Source organism: Homarus americanus, unplaced genomic scaffold (genome assembly GCF_018991925.1).
Source record: "Homarus americanus isolate GMGI-L3 unplaced genomic scaffold, GMGI_Hamer_2.0 scaffold27286, whole genome shotgun sequence".
Lineage (NCBI taxonomy): Eukaryota > Metazoa > Arthropoda > Malacostraca > Decapoda > Nephropidae > Homarus > Homarus americanus.
In genome coordinates this window covers 1-6656 of record NW_024741697.1, presented here as the reverse complement: position 1 = coordinate 6656, position 6656 = coordinate 1, and the positions used below count along the sequence as shown (strand labels likewise).

At 36.8% G+C, this 6656-nt stretch overlaps 1 long non-coding RNA gene across 1 annotated transcript; it reads left to right on the top strand.

Annotated features, from left to right (window-relative positions):
- The first annotated feature begins 1348 nt into the window (after positions 1–1348).
- Positions 1349–4869, top strand: LOC121876009. Its single transcript, XR_006090704.1, has 3 exons — positions 1349–1389; positions 2664–2738; positions 4380–4869. It is a non-coding gene; the product is annotated as an uncharacterized LOC121876009 (long non-coding RNA).
- The last annotated feature ends 1787 nt before the right edge of the window (positions 4870–6656 follow it).

Genomic DNA, 6656 nt, shown 5'->3' with positions numbered 1-6656 from the left:
ACATTTAATATCATATAGGCCTAGTTCCGCAATCTCTCGCTACGAGCAGGCAGCGCTCCCTCCCCTCAGATGACCTTGAACGCTCAGTATCACTCATGGCGGGGCATTTGAAATTACTCTGAAATTTCTGGATATCACATATATATATATATATATATATATATATATATATATATATATATATATATATATATATATATATATATATATATATATATATATATATATATACATATATATATATATATAAGAACATAAGAAAATAAGGAGTCTGCAATAGGCCGGTTGGCCTGTGCATGGCAGCTCCTGTCGAGAGTTACTACCACTCTCTATCATCCATGAATCTATCTAGCCTCCTTTTGAAACTTCCAGAGTTCCTGCACTTACTACAAAGTTGCTAAGCTTGTTCCACTCGTCCACCACCCTATTTGTGAACCAGTTTCTTCCTATCTCCCTCCTAAACCTAAACTTATTCAATTTAAATCCGTTGCTCCGAGTCCTATCCTGCTCGGATATTATAAGAACTTTATCTATATCCCCTTTATTGATTCCATTCACCCACTTAAATACTTCTATCATATCTCCCCGCACTCTTCGTCTTTCTAGGGAATGCAAGTTAAGTTTCTTTAACCCATCCTGATATGGAAGGTTTCTAAGTCCCGGAATCATTTTTGTCATTCTTCGCTGCACCGACTCTAGTGAATTTATATCCATTCTATAATAGGGGCACCAGAACTGAACCGCATAATCGAGGTGCGGCCTAACTAGCGCAAGATATAGTTGCAATAAGACCTCTGCACTCTTGTTACACTTCTAGATATAAAACCCAATACTCTGTTTGCCTTATTTCGAACATTAACGCACTGTTTTCTAGGCCGTAGGTCCGGGCTTACAAGTACCCCTAGGTCTCTTTCACAAGTCGACTTTTCTAGGTTGATGTTGTTTTATATATATATATATATATATATATATATATATATATATATATATATATATATATATATATATATATATATATATATATATATATATATATATATACAGTATATCTAGGGTAACAGCCCTGACAACATAATTATATTGCCTTGGGAAATACCCGGACGTGAGTCATGGGATGCCAGGTGAAATGATTCTCCAATAGTTAATTCCATCACGTTTCTCCCTTTCGCTGGTAATTCTTTATATTTAATTAAATATTACTGTAGATGATCAAACATAGAAATTAATTTTATGTATTCAAGGACCAGGGTGTTCTACAATTAATAAAAGGAAATAAGTAAATTTCTCCAGCTGATATCGGTAATTCCTGGACGTCAGGTATATAAAGTGAACACCAAGGAATTGTATCATCACACCTTACTCCTGTCTCTTGCTGATATCGTAACTGAGGTAAGCTTACATTCGTTTTAAATAATACTGAAGTATACACAGAATGACGACTATTAAGTGCGTGGTGTAAGTTTGGTGTTTTCTCTCAAGTTTTATATATACAGTATATATTTCATGTAGATCCACAATGAAAACGTGGATAAGATAAATCTTGATAAAATCACACGGGAAAAGGGAAACACCGGAGCACCTTAGCTTTCGTCTTCATTCAAGACATCTTCAGAGGCAACTGGATTACATGGACAGAGAGAGGCTTAAATATACAGGGTGACCTTATTAAACATGAGGTCAGGCCATAATGATGTCATCCACTAGTCCCCACACCAACACCAACACACACTTAGAGAAGCTTAAGAGAAAGGGGGCGACGAAACTAGTCAGGTCAGGTCAGGTCAAAAATAAGGGACCCACTAAATAACTATCCTACATCTAGCTCCTAGGTTTTTAAAGCATTTTTAACCTTGGGCCACTGACAAATAAATTTATGTAACATAATATCAGTTTTGAACTGACCATCAATAAGGTTAATTGATTTTAATTCCTTAATCAAACTAGCTTCAATCAGAAGTCTTTCTGTGACACAAGATGGTTTGAACACTTCTAAGCTTTTTCCCCAAGCAATGTGATGATTATTATTCCTAACATGAACGAACAAGGCACTGCTAAGGTGCTCCGTTGTTTCCTTTTTTCCCCCGTGTGATTTTATCAATATATATATATATATATATATATATATATATATATATATATATATATATATATATATATATATATATATATATATATATATATATATATATATATATATATAATCATGTATTAGATGGAAATAAAATACTGCAATTCAAATCTCAAATTGTACTGACGCACCTTCCTTGTGCAACACCTTTATGAAGTCGGGTATTCTGAATCATAGTTAAGATGATGTATATACAGTACATGTGCGGGAGTGGGGCGGGGGGTATGAAGCAATGTCCACAAGTGGTAAATAAAATAATATGTCATGCCAAATATGAAACATCGAGAAAAGCGAGAGATAGAGAAATTGAAATATATACCAACATACTTCAATATGCAATTTCTATCCTTATACTTTCCTCGCCAGCTCTACTATCTTCCTCACTAGAATCCCAAACTGGGGTTCTCTCGACCTTAATACAACAAGAAAAGTCCACCACTAGACGTTCTTTATGTACAGTTCATTCATAAGGTTCATTATACAGGTCAGACCCAATGTACATTGTGTTCTGTGAGTAAAAGTTTCCTCTCAACAGGCTGGTGAACCATGAATACCAAGAGCATTGTATTCCTGCTGGTGCTGGTGATCGTGGCCATCACCGTTGTCAATGGTGAGTCACCTTAATTATATTTTATCTCAGTCCAGTGTTTGCTGAGTTGCCCAGGTTCTTGGCGAGCCACTCCTGCGCTTGATGCGTCATTTCATTGTTGATGAGTCATTCTAGACGTCTAGAATATGGTGACACATCCTGATGCTTGAAGATAGGCAAAAAATATGATGAGATCGCCTTGTCAGTTTTAAGTAAACCTTTCTTACAAGGAAATTTACGAAATTTTATTCAATCACCTCTTTTTTAAATTTAAAGTAATCTCTTTCATACATTGAAAAATAATGCATTGAACACCTCTTCCGATGCTTCGATATTGCATTAAGAATGACATAGTGTTGTTACGAGTTTCTTTTTAATAATGGTTTCAGAAAATGCAAAGCTTTGAATACATCCTTACACACACATATATATATATATATATATATATATGTATATATATATATATATTTCATTAGCCCAATAAAGCACGCGGACTTCTACATACAATCAACACCTCAACCCGCCAGGATTCGAACCCACGGTTAACGAGTTTCCATGACCACCAGGATAGCAGTGCTGGTTTGCAGGTTTTACCAAATCCGGCTTCGATACACGAGGATCCATATATATTTCATTAGCCCAATAAAGCACGGCGCCTTAAGCTCGTTGAACAGGCTTTGTGTGAAATATAACAAAGTCTAGGACTGCTTTTGTATCCTGGTGGTCCAGCGGTTAGCATTCCCCAGTCACAGTCATGGGCTCGTTGGCCGTGGGTTCGAATCCTGGCGAGTTGAGGTGTTGATTGTATGTAGAAGTCCGCATGCTTTATTGGGCTAATGAAATATATATGGATCCTCGTGTTTCGAAGGCGGATTTGGTAAAACGTTACTCTGACCACCTACGTGATACGGGTAGTCCCCATTAGAGGTTCACGGCGCCTTAAGCTCGTTGAACAGGCTTTGTGTGAAATAAAACTAAGTCTAGGACTGTTTTTGTATCCTGGTGGTCCAGTGGTTAGCGTTCCCTGGTCACAGTCATGGGCTCGTGGGCCGCGGGTTCGAATCCTGGCGGGTTGAGGTGTTGATTGTATATATATATATATATACATATATATATATATTTATATATATATATATGTATATATATTTAATATACATATGAAGTCCTTTTCATTTATTTTTCATGGTCTTTTTCAAATTTCTCTATCTGTTTTTACTTAAATCCAGTATGTTGAGTTTTAACAAATAACAACAACTAAAAAACTTAATATTCAATTAAATTCTCAGCTTTAAGTAAAGGTAATGTGAACAACTCATAATAATACTGCGGGTGACGATAGGATGGGCTAAACTAGTCATATAACCTTAATACCGTGTATCAGTGTTACATGAACACCTGAGTGCCGTGTACAAGTGTTACATGAACAACTTAATACTGTGTACCAGTGTTATATGAACGCCTTTGTACCGTGTACCAGTCTTACATGAACACAAAGTACCGTGTACCAGTGTTCATGAACACCTTCGCACGAAATAGCAACAAGGAGATCTCTAAGTGTGGCATCTTTTTTCCCTCGCCTATATTCTTCCATGACAAAAGTGAAATATCTGGGTTAGTGGATTTCACAATCTGCTTCTAACGCCCTCCTTTCGTCTCCAACAGGAAGCATCAAGTATCCCTGCCCACAAGTCAACGGGTTTTGTGTAAGTTTTTGTAGTTACGGACAAGAAATATCTACCGGCATCTGCTACGGCAATAATATATGTTGCAGGGTAAAACAGCCTTACCACTAGTCCACAACAGTGGCCAGACCTGACGGACGCCACCATGACCTATAAGAAGACACCCTCAACTGTGTTTGGTGATCATCGACGAAACTTCTGTTTTCACATGCGATTCGAGAACTTGCTTTACCTATGATTTTTTTTAAGCATTTGAATTCTGCAACAACCTTTATTTTCTTGTTCTTGCACATTTTAAGAAATGATGGAGAATATTAGTAAAATTTAATTTAACTTGAGACTTGCGTCATTAGCATGCGCATCTGCTTATTTTTGACGTGTATTGCCTTGTTAATTCCCTCATCTATAAATGATAACATTTATCTTTGTTTTGAGATCTTGATAATAAAATTGTTATGCTAAAACTGAAATAAATGCCTCTTATACCAACACTTATTCCCTCATTGGACTAGTAAGAGACCCGTTTTGTAAAGTTAGTACTGTATGTTTACTGTCACCTGAACACAGTGTAAGGAGTCGGAGAAACGGTTTTACTCCACTGCTGTAACAACATAAGTAACTTTTGGAGCAGGAAAAAGGAAAGTGACCGAATGAGAACAGAAGAGAAGGGAGAGAAGATAGCATGTACTGTACCCAAAACTTATATAAGCATCTACCCAACTTTTCCTTGTAAACCATTGTCTGCCTAAATGGTTTCACACATACCTTTAACTGAAATAGTGTGAAAAGTTCTCCAGGCATTTTTTCAGTGAAAATTTATTAATTTATGTATAGAATTGATGTAAGAAATGTGTTATAAATACTAATGATAAGATTAAGTAATAAATTACGTATAAAACTCATAATTAATAAGCTATTTAAAGAAAAATTCGCTTTAACAAAATTCTTCTAAGAAGATACAAAAGTCAAACGAGTGTTATACAGGAGAATAACAACAAAGAAATTGTTAATGATAAGAACGACTCAACAAAAGTTCTTCATTGGATTACAAAGTGAATTACTGAGTACAAAATTAGTAAGAACAAAAAATAAGCTTATTTAATAAATTTGTTCAAAGATCACAGTTCTCACAGGAGCAAGAAAATAATGCAATCACAGTGAATGCATTTGACCAACTATTTTCATCACCCATACTGCTACCTCTTGATCTGCCCATTGACAAAGCAGTCTATAGAGGTGTGAACTGCCGGAGACATTCAAAAAAAATTTTCATCCAGGTGTAACAGCATCTTTGCTTTATATAAATACACCCCAATGAATAACATCATGTTATTCATCAAATTATTCACCAAGTGATTTACCATGTTGTGTATGACTAGATCACTGAAGTTGCATCTATCACGGGGGTCGAGCTGATTCAGTAAACACCGCTCGCTTCCTACCACTCTCTCACGCCCAGTGGGGAGCAGTTCACTCCATACCGCTATACAAGGAAGTTTACACTTAGCAGAAGTATTATCTCAAAGTAATTTACGTAACACTTCCCTGGAAAGAATTCACAATATATTATCTCAGATTATATCTGTGGATATACGGTACTTTCTTTCAGTTTAAAAATAGAAAATGCCAAGAAGTGTTTACATCAAGCCCTGCCACTTCAGAGTTCCAGAACTTAATTAAAACAATTAATGTGATACCAAAACAGCTCTCACACTTGGTGTCAAACAGTGAGACGAATTCTATACACTTGTACAGCACTCAAAAAAAAAAAGAAAATATTGATGACACAAGTGACATTCTAAGTGAATCATCATCAAACAAAGTATTTTAGTGGGAAATAGGTGGACAGTGGTTATAAACACCTGCAAAACGTCTACACAGAAATCCAGTGGTAACAAAGATAATATAAAGACTTGCTGACATAGCAGTCAACCCGCCAGCATCAGCTCACAGATCATGGTGACCCAAATGGAGCCGACACCAGACGAGCCTACCCGAGTGTTGTCTTAGTGTCCCAGCTAGCTAATAGCCAGCCAGCCAACCAGCAGCCAGCACTACAACACACGAGTACTAGGAAAGTTGTCATCGTGGTTCCAACAAGCAGACAAGCTGGCAGCCTCTTGATTAAACAATCAAGCCTCTCCAGTGTACAAGAAAGGTCAGCCCCAGGTTGATCGCCGCAAGAAAGGTCAGCCCCAGGTTGATTGCCATAAGAAAGGTCAGCCCCAGGTTGATCGCCGCAAGAAAGGTCAGCCCC